Source organism: Chrysoperla carnea, assembly GCF_905475395.1.
Source record: "Chrysoperla carnea chromosome X unlocalized genomic scaffold, inChrCarn1.1 SUPER_X_unloc_33, whole genome shotgun sequence".
Classification (NCBI taxonomy): Eukaryota; Metazoa; Arthropoda; class Insecta; order Neuroptera; family Chrysopidae; genus Chrysoperla; species Chrysoperla carnea.
This window is the reverse complement of record NW_025408160.1, coordinates 23,305-42,097: the sequence shown is the minus strand read 5'-3', so window position 1 is coordinate 42,097 and position 18,793 is coordinate 23,305. Positions and strand designations below refer to the sequence as shown.

The 18,793-nt window shown below is 24.2% G+C and overlaps 3 non-coding genes across 3 annotated transcripts; all 3 read right to left on the bottom strand.

Moving 5' to 3' along the window:
* Window positions 1–3,476: 3,476 nt before the first annotated feature.
* LOC123304242 lies at window positions 3,477–3,595 on the bottom strand. Its single transcript, XR_006536278.1, has one exon. It is a non-coding gene; the product is annotated as a 5S ribosomal RNA (ribosomal RNA).
* A 6,368-nt stretch (window positions 3,596–9,963) lies between these two features.
* LOC123304247 lies at window positions 9,964–10,082 on the bottom strand. Its single transcript, XR_006536283.1, has one exon. It is a non-coding gene; the product is annotated as a 5S ribosomal RNA (ribosomal RNA).
* Window positions 10,083–16,452: 6,370 nt separating this feature from the next.
* On the bottom strand, window positions 16,453–16,571 carry LOC123304246. Its single transcript, XR_006536282.1, has one exon. It is a non-coding gene; the product is annotated as a 5S ribosomal RNA (ribosomal RNA).
* Between the last annotated feature and the right edge of the window lie 2,222 nt (window positions 16,572–18,793).

The window sequence follows — 18,793 nt, the reverse complement described above, 5'->3', positions numbered from 1 at the left end:
ATGTATTATTATTATAAAAATTAATGCAATGTTTTTAATTTATGCTTTCTTTTCAGTTTTCTTTGGTAATAACACTGCTTGAATGTTTGGTAATACACCACCTTGAGCAATTGTTACACCAGATAATAATTTATTTAATTCTTCATCATTACGAATTGCCAATTGTAAATGACGTGGAATGATACGTGTTTTTTTGTTATCACGGGCAGCATTACCAGCTAACTCGAGAACTTCTGCAGCCAAATATTCCATAACAGCAGCCAAATATACTGGGGCACCAGCACCTACTCGTTCAGCATAATTTCCTTTTCGTAATAATCTGTGAATTCTTCCAACAGGAAATTGTAATCCTGCTCGGCTTGATCTTGACTTTGCCTTTCCCTTTACTTTACCACCTTTACCTCGTCCAGACATAGCGAATAAATTTATTTAATTAATATTTTTTTTTGTAAATATAATCACACAGATGTGTACGTTACGGGGATTGTAACATAAATGTTTAAAATGTTATTTGGGTATTTTAATTTATAATATTTATAAAATATAAAACTTTAAAAATAAACCAATCACCTTATAGTATTATTTTCAGCCAATCAGAGAGTAGTATTCATTTTTATTGTTATATCCATCTTCGCGTATATAATACGCTAGTTGTATACACGACACGCTCATACATATACTGACTGGTGTTCTGTAACTATCTGTGTATATTAATTGTTTGTAACAATGCCACCAAAAACAAGTGGAAAAGCAGCAAAAAAAGCTGGCAAAGCTCAAAAAAATATATCAAAGAGTGATAAGAAAAAGAAGAGGAAGCGCAAGGAATCATATGCAATTTACATTTACAAAGTATTAAAACAAGTGCATCCTGATACTGGTATCTCTAGTAAAGCTATGAGTATCATGAACAGTTTTGTTAATGATATTTTTGAACGTATTGCTGCTGAAGCATCACGTTTAGCACATTATAATAAACGTTCAACAATCACAAGTCGGGAAATTCAAACCGCAGTTCGATTATTATTACCTGGTGAATTGGCAAAGCACGCTGTTAGTGAAGGTACTAAAGCTGTTACAAAATATACAAGTTCAAAATAAATAAATCGAAAATATTATTTAATTGATAACATAAAAATACATCAACATATAAAAACGGCTCTCTTTTTAAGAGAGCCATCAAATTTTTTAAATAAGAGTAAATTATTTTTATATATACAAAAAAATTAAATAAACAATTATTAATATCATATTTAATATAAAATTTTATATATTAATAGCTTGAATATATCTATTATTAGTATATCAATATTATTAATTTTAAATATAATAAAGGATATCGCGGAATATATATCGTAAATCAGTGTAATGCAAATGCATTACATTACCTTTATTATTTTCATTTTACATTTACTACTTGTTTATGTACGCTTATAATTATTAGAAAAATATTTTTAATAATTTTAAAAAATAAATGAAATAATAAAAATTTAATAATAAATTATTTATTGAAAGTATAAAAAATGGTATAGCAAAATCTTTATTTTCTTTGATTAAGGCGAAATGTTTTATTAGTTATAAATTCGATAATCTCCTATCGATACTTGTTACTCTTAACTTGTATATATAAAAAATATAATAGTATATTAATTTATAATAAAATTTTTTCAAAAATTCAATAAGTTATTGTAAAATAAAATAGATAATATACAAATTATAATTTATTATTGCAGATATATTACAATAAAAAAAAAAAATAAAAATATTTGGTAATGTATGTTATAAACAAAATAATTTGTTGTAAACAAATTATATAATATGTTATATTTATTAACAAATTTATTTACTCTTATATAAATAAAATTAGTGGCTTCCCAAAAAGGAAAGCCTGTTTAAATTTATCGGATGTATTAAATATTCTTTAATAAATTTACTAAATATTTTAAGTAAATTATTATATTTTCTTAACCTCCAAAACCATACAAAGTACGACCTTGTCGTTTTAATGCATATACAACATCCATAGCTGTAACTGTTTTACGTTTTGCGTGTTCAGTATATGTAACAGCATCCCGAATAACATTTTCAAGGAATACTTTAAGTACACCACGTGTTTCTTCATAAATTAAACCAGAGATACGTTTTACTCCACCTCGTCGTGCTAAACGACGAATTGCAGGTTTTGTAATACCTTGGATATTATCACGCAAAACTTTTCTATGACGTTTTGCACCCCCTTTTCCAAGACCCTTTCCACCTTTTCCTCTGCCAGTCATTTTAATAAAAAATTATTTACAATATTTTAACGAACGGATAACACGTGTGTTAACCTCACAAGTATTGTAATGTATGTGAGCGCCGGTACAATTGTGCCTTTTTATATAAAGCATTAAAGATTTTTTAAGCCACGCCTATACAATTTGATTAGTCCATACTCTGATAGCTATCCAATAGGATATGACAACAAAAATTTTGAAATTTCATATAAATATAAATACAACACATTTATTTCGCATTTAAACATTTGACTTTGTAGTATCAAATTGTCGAATATAATTTTTAAAATTGTGTGTTTTTTTGTAAAAACATTATTATTTGAAAATGGCTAGAACCAAGCAAACTGCACGTAAATCAACTGGTGGTAAAGCACCAAGAAAACAATTAGCAACGAAAGCTGCACGTAAAAGTGCACCAGCAACTGGTGGAGTAAAAAAACCACACAGATATCGTCCTGGTACAGTAGCTTTACGAGAAATTCGTCGTTATCAAAAAAGTACTGAATTGTTAATTCGTAAATTACCATTCCAACGTTTAGTACGTGAAATTGCACAAGATTTTAAAACCGATTTACGTTTTCAAAGTTCAGCTGTTATGGCATTACAAGAAGCTAGTGAAGCCTATTTAGTAGGTTTATTTGAAGATACCAATTTATGCGCAATTCATGCAAAGCGTGTTACAATTATGCCTAAGGATATACAATTGGCAAGACGTATTCGTGGAGAACGTGCATAAGCGTTTTAAATGACAATTTAAAAAAAAAAAAACAAATAAGAAATATTTTCGGTCCTATATATAGGACCAACATATATTATTAAATAAGAGTATATTATTTTTATTAAAAAATATATATATATATATATATATATATATATATATATATATATATATAAATATAAATTATTGAAATAAAATTAAACATTATTAAAATTTTGTTATAATTATAAGCGATTGCTATTTCTAAAAATAAATAAATTTCATAAAATTTATATTATTTTATATTCATTTGAAATATTAAAAAAACTTCTCGCTTTAAAGTAACCATGATATGAGTTATAAATGCAATAAAATTTTATACAAAAAATAATATTTATTTGTTGATGAATAATATAAAAGGTTTACATTTCTAAATAACATATATTTATATATGGTGTGTAAAAAAAAAGAAAAGAAGAAAAATAATTTATATTTTTAATATAAAAAGGCAACCGCACACAGTGTTCCCAAGCGGTCACCCATCCAAGTACTGACTGTGCCCAATGTTGCTTAACTTCGGTGATCGGACGAGAACCGGTGTTTTCAACGTGGTATGGCTGTTGCCAGTAATAAATGAAAATTTTTACAAATATATATTTTTCATAAATATCATTAATATTAAAGTATATTATTAAAATTTTCAATGAAGTAATCAATTTAAATATATACTTATTTATTATACCATATATTTTAAATAAAAATGCAACCGCACACAGTATTCTCAAGTGGCCACCCATCCGTGGTACTGACTGTGGCAAATGTTTCTAAACTATTATTTTATAAAATATTTATACAAAAAATAATTTACTCTTATCAAATATTAATTTGTGGCCTGTATTAAGGCCTATGTTATTTTCATTTTTTAGCAAAAATAATGAAATATTTCAATATATTATTAAAGTAACAGATCATTTCTTTTTTGGTGCTGCTTTTTTAATTTTTGTAGGAGATGATTTGGCAACAGAAGCTTTCTTAGCTTTTGGTGCTTTCGGTTTACGAGCAGGGCTACTTTTGGCAGCGGATTTTGTACTTTTTGCTGGTTTTGCTTTAACTGGTGCTTTTTTTGATGCCGCTGATGATTTTGCAGTAACTTTTTTAGCAGCAGTTGATGATGATGGAGTCGCTTTTTTTGCTTTAGGCTTTTTGGCTGCCAATGATGTAGTTGTGGCTTTCTTTTCTTTTGGTGCCCGTTTACTTTTAGCACTCTTTGCTGAACCTTTTGCTCCACTTTCTTTTTTGGATACTTTTGATTTAGCTGAAGAATTAGATGAAGCGGAAGCAGCCAATTTGAATGAACCAGATGCACCTTTACCTTTAGTTTGTACCAAGGCTCCCTCAGTTACAGCAGCTTTTAAATATTTTTTAATAAATGGTGAAATTTTATCAGAATCCACTTTATAATTTGCAGCTAAATATTTTTTAATTGCTTGTAATGATGAACCACCACGTTCTTTTAAATTTTTAATTGCGTTAACAACCATTTCTGATGTACGTGGATGTGTTGGTTTTGAATGTTGTTTTGTACGTTTAGCACCAGAAGCTGTTGCTTTTTTTGTTGGTGTTGTAGAAGCAGCAGTAACCGCAGTTGCTGCAACAGCTGTAGAATTTTCTTCGGCCATATTTTTTACTTTATAAAAATAATGTATTTATTATAAATATTTAAATGATAAAATATAATAATTCTATCAAATAAAAAATAAAGGTTTTCAATTATATCATTATTCACAATAATATAAGTCCCTATGTAAGTCAAAGTACCATGTAGAAAACACATAAAAATTAAATAGTATTTCTAATTTACTGTCGTAGTAAACATGATTTATTTTTTCAATTTCTATAATATATAAAATAATAAATTATAAATTTAATAATAATATTTATTTTATAAATTAAAATATATTTAATTTTTTTATTAACAATTATTAATAAACATAGTTTAATATTAATTATTTCAATCATACAAAACAATAATATTTTTAAGGTAAACTTAAAAAGTATATATTTTTATTTTTTATTTAATATCGATTTATTATAAATTATTAGTATATAAATAATTAAAAAATTTAATATATAAATATATATATTATAGTATAAGATTTCATTTTTAGAAAAACTTTTTTTGTCAATAATGAAAACGTATTATTATGAAATGTGTTAATCGAACATTGACAAAATATATTTCATTAGAAAATACTTTTATTTATGCATTAATATCAATAATTAACTATTAAATTAATTTTTTCATAATTATATAAAGAAATTTTATACTGATATAAGTATTTATATATTATAATATTTATTTTAAATATAAAAAAAATTTATGACAAAATATATTATTAGAGTATTTGTTGAGATTAATATAAGATTATTTTAAATAAGAATTAATTTATATAATTATTAAAATATTATTAATTTTATGTTATGTAATTTTAATAAAAATAAATAATAATAATAAATATAAAAATTTTTTAACAATTTAAATTTTATATGATCTAAATAATTTTGTTAAGTACGATATGAGAAATCATTGTAAGCTTCGTTAAGAAACTTTGTAATATAAAATAATAATAATAATATTAAATATATAAATAAATAAAATAAATTTGATACATATTTTTGGTTCATTCTGTGTATAAATCAAAGGATACCGAATAATTGGTAACGGATGCGATATATTATAGTATCGAGTATTAAAACATAATATATAAATTTATCTTGTTATTCAAATTTTTTGTTACTTAACTTATGTATTTAGAAAATTTATAATATTATTTATATAATTGACATAAAATCTTATAAATTGAAATTTTATTAATATGTATCAAAAGAAGAGAGTAACGTATTGATATAATATCAAAGGATACTGATTATTTAAATAACGAATACGTCATATATTGTTTGTGTAACAAAGTTCACTTGGCCATCTAGTTGAAAATAACATTTTCAATAGAAAGTTTATATGCTTTTTTTTTTCTTTAATTATTAAAAAAATAAATTGAAATTTAATTCAATCAAATTTTATAATAATTTTTAAAAAATTTTTCCTTTTAAAAAATATTTTGTGATGTTGTGATAATATGTATTAATACAAGTGCATCCTGATACTTTTATCTCTAGTAAAGGTATGAGTATCATGAACAGTTTTGTTATCTAATGATATTATTTTGATAATATTTTGTGTATATTCTTATAATATTTTGTCTAAATATCATCATAATACAATATTATTTTGATAATATTTTATGAATATTCTTATAATATGTTACCTAAATGTCATCATAATATGATGAATTATTTCCATAATAACATATAAAAAAGAAAAAAAAAAAAAAAGAATCATTAATTTATAATTATTTAAATTGATTCTTTAAAAAAATATTATAATATATTATTTATAAAAATAATTTTTACTCTTATTTTAAATAAATTTGTGGCCTTTTATTAAAAGGCCTATGATCGATGTATTATTATTATAAAAATTAATGCAATGTTTTTAATTTATGCTTTCTTTTCAGTTTTCTTTGGTAATAACACTGCTTGAATGTTTGGTAATACACCACCTTGAGCAATTGTTACACCAGATAATAATTTATTTAATTCTTCATCATTACGAATTGCCAATTGTAAATGACGTGGAATGATACGTGTTTTTTTGTTATCACGGGCAGCATTACCAGCTAACTCGAGAACTTCTGCAGCCAAATATTCCATAACAGCAGCCAAATATACTGGGGCACCAGCACCTACTCGTTCAGCTTAATTTCCTTTTCGTAATAATCTGTGAATTCTTCCAACAGGAAATTGTAATCCTGCTCGGCTTGATCTTGACTTTGCCTTTCCCTTTACTTTACCACCTTTACCTCGTCCAGACATAGCGAATAAATTTATTTAATTAATATTTTTTTTTGTAAATATAATCACACAGATGTGTACGTTACGGGGATTGTAACATAAATGTTTAAAATGTTATTTGGGTATTTTAATTTATAATATTTATAAAATATAAAACTTTAAAAATAAACCAATCACCTTATAGTATTATTTTCAGCCAAGCAGAGAGTAGTATTCATTTTTATTGTTATATCCATCTTCGCGTATATAATACGCTAGTTGTATACACGACACGCTCATACATATACTGACTGGTGTTCTGTAACTATCTGTGTATATTAATTGTTTGTAACAATGCCACCAAAAACAAGTGGAAAAGCAGCAAAAAAAGCTGGCAAAGCTCAAAAAAATATATCAAAGAGTGATAAGAAAAAGAAGAGGAAGCGCAAGGAATCATATGCAATTTACATTTACAAAGTATTAAAACAAGTGCATCCTGATACTGGTATCTCTAGTAAAGCTATGAGTATCATGAACAGTTTTGTTAATGATATTTTTGAACGTATTGCTGCTGAAGCATCACGTTTAGCACATTATAATAAACGTTCAACAATCACAAGTCGGGAAATTCAAACCGCAGTTCGATTATTATTACCTGGTGAATTGGCAAAGCACGCTGTTAGTGAAGGTACTAAAGCTGTTACAAAATATACAAGTTCAAAATAAATAAATCGAAAATATTATTTAATTGATAACATAAAAATACATCAACATATAAAAACGGCTCTCTTTTTAAGAGAGCCATCAAATTTTTTAAATAAGAGTAAATTATTTTTATATATACAAAAAAATTAAATAAACAATTATTAATATCATATTTAATATAAAATTTTATATATTAATAGCTTGAATATATCTATTATTAGTATATCAATATTATTAATTTTAAATATAATAAAGGATATCGCGGAATATATATCGTAAATCAGTGTAATGCAAATGCATTACATTACCTTTATTATTTTCATTTTACATTTACTACTTGTTTATGTACGCTTATAATTATTAGAAAAATATTTTTAATAATTTTAAAAAATAAATGAAATAATAAAAATTTAATAATAAATTATTTATTGAAAGTATAAAAAATGGTATAGCAAAATCTTTATTTTCTTTGATTAAGGCGAAATGTTTTATTAGTTATAAATTCGATAATCTCCTATCGATACTTGTTACTCTTAACTTGTATATATAAAAAATATAATAGTATATTAATTTATAATAAAATTTTTTCAAAAATTCAATAAGTTATTGTAAAATAAAATAGATAATATACAAATTATAATTTATTATTGCAGATATATTACAATAAAAAAAAAAAATAAAAATATTTGGTAATGTATGTTATAAACAAAATAATTTGTTGTAAACAAATTATATAATATGTTATATTTATTAACAAATTTATTTACTCTTATATAAATAAAATTAGTGGCTTCCCAAAAAGGAAAGCCTGTTTAAATTTATCGGATGTATTAAATATTCTTTAATAAATTTACTAAATATTTTAAGTAAATTATTATATTTTCTTAACCTCCAAAACCATACAAAGTACGACCTTGTCGTTTTAATGCATATACAACATCCATAGCTGTAACTGTTTTACGTTTTGCGTGTTCAGTATATGTAACAGCATCCCGAATAACATTTTCAAGGAATACTTTAAGTACACCACGTGTTTCTTCATAAATTAAACCAGAGATACGTTTTACTCCACCTCGTCGTGCTAAACGACGAATTGCAGGTTTTGTAATACCTTGGATATTATCACGCAAAACTTTTCTATGACGTTTTGCACCCCCTTTTCCAAGACCCTTTCCACCTTTTCCTCTGCCAGTCATTTTAATAAAAAATTATTTACAATATTTTAACGAACGGATAACACGTGTGTTAACCTCACAAGTATTGTAATGTATGTGAGCGCCGGTACAATTGTGCCTTTTTATATAAAGCATTAAAGATTTTTTAAGCCACGCCTATACAATTTGATTAGTCCATACTCTGATAGCTATCCAATAGGATATGACAACAAAAATTTTGAAATTTCATATAAATATAAATACAACACATTTATTTCGCATTTAAACATTTGACTTTGTAGTATCAAATTGTCGAATATAATTTTTAAAATTGTGTGTTTTTTTGTAAAAACATTATTATTTGAAAATGGCTAGAACCAAGCAAACTGCACGTAAATCAACTGGTGGTAAAGCACCAAGAAAACAATTAGCAACGAAAGCTGCACGTAAAAGTGCACCAGCAACTGGTGGAGTAAAAAAACCACACAGATATCGTCCTGGTACAGTAGCTTTACGAGAAATTCGTCGTTATCAAAAAAGTACTGAATTGTTAATTCGTAAATTACCATTCCAACGTTTAGTACGTGAAATTGCACAAGATTTTAAAACCGATTTACGTTTTCAAAGTTCAGCTGTTATGGCATTACAAGAAGCTAGTGAAGCCTATTTAGTAGGTTTATTTGAAGATACCAATTTATGCGCAATTCATGCAAAGCGTGTTACAATTATGCCTAAGGATATACAATTGGCAAGACGTATTCGTGGAGAACGTGCATAAGCGTTTTAAATGACAATTTAAAAAAAAAAAAACAAATAAGAAATATTTTCGGTCCTATATATAGGACCAACATATATTATTAAATAAGAGTATATTATTTTTATTAAAAAATATATATATATATATATATATATATATATATATATATATATATAAATATAAATTATTGAAATAAAATTAAACATTATTAAAATTTTGTTATAATTATAAGCGATTGCTATTTCTAAAAATAAATAAATTTCATAAAATTTATATTATTTTATATTCATTTGAAATATTAAAAAAACTTCTCGCTTTAAAGTAACCATGATATGAGTTATAAATGCAATAAAATTTTATACAAAAAATAATATTTATTTGTTGATGAATAATATAAAAGGTTTACATTTCTAAATAACATATATTTATATATGGTGTGTAAAAAAAAAGAAAAGAAGAAAAATAATTTATATTTTTAATATAAAAAGGCAACCGCACACAGTGTTCCCAAGCGGTCACCCATCCAAGTACTGACTGTGCCCAATGTTGCTTAACTTCGGTGATCGGACGAGAACCGGTGTTTTCAACGTGGTATGGCTGTTGCCAGTAATAAATGAAAATTTTTACAAATATATATTTTTCATAAATATCATTAATATTAAAGTATATTATTAAAATTTTCAATGAAGTAATCAATTTAAATATATACTTATTTATTATACCATATATTTTAAATAAAAATGCAACCGCACACAGTATTCTCAAGTGGCCACCCATCCGTGGTACTGACTGTGGCAAATGTTTCTAAACTATTATTTTATAAAATATTTATACAAAAAATAATTTACTCTTATCAAATATTAATTTGTGGCCTGTATTAAGGCCTATGTTATTTTCATTTTTTAGCAAAAATAATGAAATATTTCAATATATTATTAAAGTAACAGATCATTTCTTTTTTGGTGCTGCTTTTTTAATTTTTGTAGGAGATGATTTGGCAACAGAAGCTTTCTTAGCTTTTGGTGCTTTCGGTTTACGAGCAGGGCTACTTTTGGCAGCGGATTTTGTACTTTTTGCTGGTTTTGCTTTAACTGGTGCTTTTTTTGATGCCGCTGATGATTTTGCAGTAACTTTTTTAGCAGCAGTTGATGATGATGGAGTCGCTTTTTTTGCTTTAGGCTTTTTGGCTGCCAATGATGTAGTTGTGGCTTTCTTTTCTTTTGGTGCCCGTTTACTTTTAGCACTCTTTGCTGAACCTTTTGCTCCACTTTCTTTTTTGGATACTTTTGATTTAGCTGAAGAATTAGATGAAGCGGAAGCAGCCAATTTGAATGAACCAGATGCACCTTTACCTTTAGTTTGTACCAAGGCTCCCTCAGTTACAGCAGCTTTTAAATATTTTTTAATAAATGGTGAAATTTTATCAGAATCCACTTTATAATTTGCAGCTAAATATTTTTTAATTGCTTGTAATGATGAACCACCACGTTCTTTTAAATTTTTAATTGCGTTAACAACCATTTCTGATGTACGTGGATGTGTTGGTTTTGAATGTTGTTTTGTACGTTTAGCACCAGAAGCTGTTGCTTTTTTTGTTGGTGTTGTAGAAGCAGCAGTAACCGCAGTTGCTGCAACAGCTGTAGAATTTTCTTCGGCCATATTTTTTACTTTATAAAAATAATGTATTTATTATAAATATTTAAATGATAAAATATAATAATTCTATCAAATAAAAAATAAAGGTTTTCAATTATATCATTATTCACAATAATATAAGTCCCTATGTAAGTCAAAGTACCATGTAGAAAACACATAAAAATTAAATAGTATTTCTAATTTACTGTCGTAGTAAACATGATTTATTTTTTCAATTTCTATAATATATAAAATAATAAATTATAAATTTAATAATAATATTTATTTTATAAATTAAAATATATTTAATTTTTTTATTAACAATTATTAATAAACATAGTTTAATATTAATTATTTCAATCATACAAAACAATAATATTTTTAAGGTAAACTTAAAAAGTATATATTTTTATTTTTTATTTAATATCGATTTATTATAAATTATTAGTATATAAATAATTAAAAAATTTAATATATAAATATATATATTATAGTATAAGATTTCATTTTTAGAAAAACTTTTTTTGTCAATAATGAAAACGTATTATTATGAAATGTGTTAATCGAACATTGACAAAATATATTTCATTAGAAAATACTTTTATTTATGCATTAATATCAATAATTAACTATTAAATTAATTTTTTCATAATTATATAAAGAAATTTTATACTGATATAAGTATTTATATATTATAATATTTATTTTAAATATAAAAAAATTTATGACAAAATATATTATTAGAGTATTTGTTGAGATTAATATAAGATTATTTTAAATAAGAATTAATTTATATAATTATTAAAATATTATTAATTTTATGTTATGTAATTTTAATAAAAATAAATAATAATAATAAATATAAAAATTTTTTAACAATTTAAATTTTATATGATCTAAATAATTTTGTTAAGTACGATATGAGAAATCATTGTAAGCTTCGTTAAGAAACTTTGTAATATAAAATAATAATAATAATATTAAATATATAAATAAATAAAATAAATTTGATACATATTTTTGGTTCATTCTGTGTATAAATCAAAGGATACCGAATAATTGGTAACGGATGCGATATATTATAGTATCGAGTATTAAAACATAATATATAAATTTATCTTGTTATTCAAATTTTTTGTTACTTAACTTATGTATTTAGAAAATTTATAATATTATTTATATAATTGACATAAAATCTTATAAATTGAAATTTTATTAATATGTATCAAAAGAAGAGAGTAACGTATTGATATAATATCAAAGGATACTGATTATTTAAATAACGAATACGTCATATATTGTTTGTGTAACAAAGTTCACTTGGCCATCTAGTTGAAAATAACATTTTCAATAGAAAGTTTATATGCTTTTTTTTTTCTTTAATTATTAAAAAAATAAATTGAAATTTAATTCAATCAAATTTTATAATAATTTTTAAAAAATTTTTCCTTTTAAAAAATATTTTGTGATGTTGTGATAATATGTATTAATACAAGTGCATCCTGATACTTTTATCTCTAGTAAAGGTATGAGTATCATGAACAGTTTTGTTATCTAATGATATTATTTTGATAATATTTTGTGTATATTCTTATAATATTTTGTCTAAATATCATCATAATACAATATTATTTTGATAATATTTTATGAATATTCTTATAATATGTTACCTAAATGTCATCATAATATGATGAATTATTTCCATAATAACATATAAAAAAAAAAAAAAAAAAAAAGAATCATTAATTTATAATTATTTAAATTGATTCTTTAAAAAAATATTATAATATATTATTTATAAAAATAATTTTTACTCTTATTTTAAATAAATTTGTGGCCTTTTATTAAAAGGCCTATGATCGATGTATTATTATTATAAAAATTAATGCAATGTTTTTAATTTATGCTTTCTTTTCAGTTTTCTTTGGTAATAACACTGCTTGAATGTTTGGTAATACACCACCTTGAGCAATTGTTACACCAGATAATAATTTATTTAATTCTTCATCATTACGAATTGCCAATTGTAAATGACGTGGAATGATACGTGTTTTTTTGTTATCACGGGCAGCATTACCAGCTAACTCGAGAACTTCTGCAGCCAAATATTCCATAACAGCAGCCAAATATACTGGGGCACCAGCACCTACTCGTTCAGCATAATTTCCTTTTCGTAATAATCTGTGAATTCTTCCAACAGGAAATTGTAATCCTGCTCGGCTTGATCTTGACTTTGCCTTTCCCTTTACTTTACCACCTTTACCTCGTCCAGACATAGCGAATAAATTTATTTAATTAATATTTTTTTTTGTAAATATAATCACACAGATGTGTACGTTACGGGGATTGTAACATAAATGTTTAAAATGTTATTTGGGTATTTTAATTTATAATATTTATAAAATATAAAACTTTAAAAATAAACCAATCACCTTATAGTATTATTTTCAGCCAATCAGAGAGTAGTATTCTCATTTTTATTGTTATATCCATCTTCGCGTATATAATACGCTAGTTGTATACACGACACGCTCATACATATACTGACTGGTGTTCTGTAACTATCTGTGTATATTAATTGTTTGTAACAATGCCACCAAAAACAAGTGGAAAAGCAGCAAAAAAAGCTGGCAAAGCTCAAAAAAATATATCAAAGAGTGATAAGAAAAAGAAGAGGAAGCGCAAGGAATCATATGCAATTTACATTTACAAAGTATTAAAACAAGTGCATCCTGATACTGGTATCTCTAGTAAAGCTATGAGTATCATGAACAGTTTTGTTAATGATATTTTTGAACGTATTGCTGCTGAAGCATCACGTTTAGCACATTATAATAAACGTTCAACAATCACAAGTCGGGAAATTCAAACCGCAGTTCGATTATTATTACCTGGTGAATTGGCAAAGCACGCTGTTAGTGAAGGTACTAAAGCTGTTACAAAATATACAAGTTCAAAATAAATAAATCGAAAATATTATTTAATTGATAACATAAAAATACATCAACATATAAAAACGGCTCTCTTTTTAAGAGAGCCATCAAATTTTTTAAATAAGAGTAAATTATTTTTATATATACAAAAAAATTAAATAAACAATTATTAATATCATATTTAATATAAAATTTTATATATTAATAGCTTGAATATATCTATTATTAGTATATCAATATTATTAATTTTAAATATAATAAAGGATATCGCGGAATATATATCGTAAATCAATGTAATGCATTTGCATTACATTACCTTTATTATTTTCATTTTACATTTACTACTTGTTTATGTACGCTTATAATTATTAGAAAAATATTTTTAATAATTTTAAAAAATAAATGAAATAATAAAAATTTAATAATAAATTATTTATTGAAAGTATAAAAAATGGTATAGCAAAATCTTTATTTTCTTTGATTAAGGCGAAATGTTTTATTAGTTATAAATTCGATAATCTCCTATCGATACTTGTTACTCTTAACTTGTATATATAAAAAATATAATAGTATATTAATTTATAATAAAATTTTTTCAAAAATTCAATAAGTTATTGTAAAATAAAATAGATAATATACAAATTATAATTTATTATTGCAGATATATTACAATAAAAAAAAAAAATAAAAATATTTGGTAATGTATGTTATAAACAAAATAATTTGTTGTAAACAAATTATATAATATGTTATATTTATTAACAAATTTATTTACTCTTATATAAATAAAATTAGTGGCTTCCCAAAAAGGAAAGCCTGTTTAAATTTATCGGATGTATTAAATATTCTTTAATAAATTTACTAAATATTTTAAGTAAATTATTATATTTTCTTAACCTCCAAAACCATACAAAGTACGACCTTGTCGTTTTAATGCATATACAACATCCATAGCTGTAACTGTTTTACGTTTTGCGTGTTCAGTATATGTAACAGCATCCCGAATAACATTTTCAAGGAATACTTTAAGTACACCACGTGTTTCTTCATAAATTAAACCAGAGATACGTTTTACTCCACCTCGTCGTGCTAAACGACGAATTGCAGGTTTTGTAATACCTTGGATATTATCACGCAAAACTTTTCTATGACGTTTTGCACCCCCTTTTCCAAGACCCTTTCCACCTTTTCCTCTGCCAGTCATTTTAATAAAAAATTATTTACAATATTTTAACGAACGGATAACACGTGTGTTAACCTCACAAGTATTGTAATGTATGTGAGCGCCGGTACAATTGTGCCTTTTTATATAAAGCATTAAAGATTTTTTAAGCCACGCCTATACAATTTGATTAGTCCATACTCTGATAGCTATCCAATAGGATATGACAACAAAAATTTTGAAATTTCATATAAATATAAATACAACACATTTATTTCGCATTTAAACATTTGACTTTGTAGTATCAAATTGTCGAATATAATTTTTAAAATTGTGTGTTTTTTTGTAAAAACATTATTATTTGAAAATGGCTAGAACCAAGCAAACTGCACGTAAATCAACTGGTGGTAAAGCACCAAGAAAACAATTAGCAACGAAAGCTGCACGTAAAAGTGCACCAGCAACTGGTGGAGTAAAAAAACCACACAGATATCGTCCTGGTACAGTAGCTTTACGAGAAATTCGTCGTTATCAAAAAAGTACTGAATTGTTAATTCGTAAATTACCATTCCAACGTTTAGTACGTGAAATTGCACAAGATTTTAAAACCGATTTACGTTTTCAAAGTTCAGCTGTTATGGCATTACAAGAAGCTAGTGAAGCCTATTTAGTAGGTTTATTTGAAGATACCAATTTATGCGCAATTCATGCAAAGCGTGTTACAATTATGCCTAAGGATATACAATTGGCAAGACGTATTCGTGGAGAACGTGCATAAGCGTTTTAAATGACAATTTAAAAAAAAAAAAACAAATAAGAAATATTTTCGGTCCTATATATAGGACCAACATATATTATTAAATAAGAGTATATTATTTTTATTAAAAAATATATATATATATATATATATATATATATATATATATATATATATATAATATAATTATTGAAATAAAATTAAACATTATTAAAATTTTGTTATAATTATAAGCGATTGCTATTTCTAAAAATAAATAAATTTCATAAAATTTATATTATTTTATATTCATTTGAAATATTAAAAAAACTTCTCGCTTTAAAGTAACCATGATATGAGTTATAAATGCAATAAAATTTTATACAAAAAATAATATTTATTTGTTGATGAATAATATAAAAGGTTTACATTTCTAAATAACATATATTTATATATGGTGTGTAAAAAAAAAGAAAAGAAGAAAAATAATTTATATTTTTAATATAAAAAGGCAACCGCACACAGTGTTCCCAAGCGGTCACCCATCCAAGTACTGACTGTGCCCAATGTTGCTTAACTTCGGTGATCGGACGAGAACCGGTGTTTTCAACGTGGTATGGCTGTTGCCAGTAATAAATGAAAATTTTTACAAATATATATTTTTCATAAATATCATTAATATTAAAGTATATTATTAAAATTTTCAATGAAGTAATCAATTTAAATATATACTTATTTATTATACCATATATTTTAAATAAAAATGCAACCGCACACAGTATTCTCAAGTGGCCACCCATCCGTGGTACTGACTGTGGCAAATGTTTCTAAACTATTATTTTATAAAATATTTATACAAAAAATAATTTACTCTTATCAAATATTAATTTGTGGCCTGTATTAAGGCCTATGTTATTTTCATTTTTTAGCAAAAATAATGAAATATTTCAATATATTATTAAAGTAACAGATCATTTCTTTTTTGGTGCTGCTTTTTTAATTTTTGTAGGAGATGATTTGGCAACAGAAGCTTTCTTAGCTTTTGGTGCTTTCGGTTTACGAGCAGGGCTACTTTTGGCAGCGGATTTTGTACTTTTTGCTGGTTTTGCTTTAACTGGTGCTTTTTTTGATGCCGCTGATGATTTTGCAGTAACTTTTTTAGCAGCAGTTGATGATGATGGAGTCGCTTTTTTTGCTTTAGGCTTTTTGGCTGCCAATGATGTAGTTGTGGCTTTCTTTTCTTTTGGTGCCCGTTTACTTTTAGCACTCTTTGCTGAACCTTTTGCTCCACTTTCTTTTTTGGATACTTTTGATTTAGCTGAAGAATTAGATGAAGCGGAAGCAGCCAATTTGAATGAACCAGATGCACCTTTACCTTTAGTTTGTACCAAGGCTCCCTCAGTTACAGCAGCTTTTAAATATTTTTTAATAAATGGTGAAATTTTATCAGAATCCACTTTATAATTTGCAGCTAAATATTTTTTAATTGCTTGTAATGATGAACCACCACGTTCTTTTAAATTTTTAATTGCGTTAACAACCATTTCTGATGTACGTGGATGTGTTGGTTTTGAATGTTGTTTTGTACGTTTAGCACCAGAAGCTGTTGCTTTTTTTGTTGGTGTTGTAGAAGCAGCAGTAACCGCAGTTGCTGCAACAGCTGTAGAATTTTCTTCGGCCATATTTTTTACTTTATAAAAATAATGTATTTATTATAAATATTTAAATGATAAAATATAATAATTCTATCAAATAAAAAATAAAGGTTTTCAATTATATCATTATTCACAATAATATAAGTCCCTATGTAAGTCAAAGTACCATGTAGAAAACACATAAAAATTAAATAGTATTTCTAATTTACTGTCGTAGTAAACATGATTTATTTTTTCAATTTCTATAATATATAAAATAATAAATTATAAATTTAATAATAATATTTATTTTATAAATTAAAATATATTTAATTTTTTTATTAACAATTATTAATAAACATAGTTTAATATTAATTATTTCAATCATACAAAACAATAATATTTTTAAGGTAAACTTAAAAAGTATATATTTTTATTTTTTATTTAATATCGATTTATTATAAATTATTAGTATATAAATAATTAAAAAATTTAATATATAAATATATATATTATAGTATAAGATTTCATTTTTAGAAAAACTTTTTTTGTCAATAATGAAAACGTATTATTATGAAATGTGTTAATCGAACATTGACAAAATATATTTCATTAGAAAATACTTTTATTTATGCATTAATATCAATAATTAACTATTAAATTAATTTTTTCATAATTATATAAAGAAATTTTATACTGATATAAGTATTTATATATTATAATATTTATTTTAAATATAAAAAAATTTATGACAAAATATATTATTAGAGTATTTGTTGAGATTAATATAAGATTATTTTAAATAAGAATTAATTTATATAATTATTAAAATATTATTAATTTTATGTTATGTAATTTTAATAAAAATAAATAATAATAATAAATATAAAAATTTTTTAACAATTTAAATTTTATATGATCTAAATAATTTTGTTAAGTACGATATGAGAAATCATTGTAAGCTTCGTTAAGAAACTTTGTAATATAAAATAATAATAATAATATTAAATATATAAATAAATAAAATAAATTTGATACATATTTTTGGTTCATTCTGTGTATAAATCAAAGGATACCGAATAATTGGTAACGGATGCGATATATTATAGTATCGAGTATTAAAACATAATATATAAATTTATCTTGTTATTCAAATTTTTTGTTACTTAACTTATGTATTTAGAAAATTTATAATATTATTTATATAATTGACATA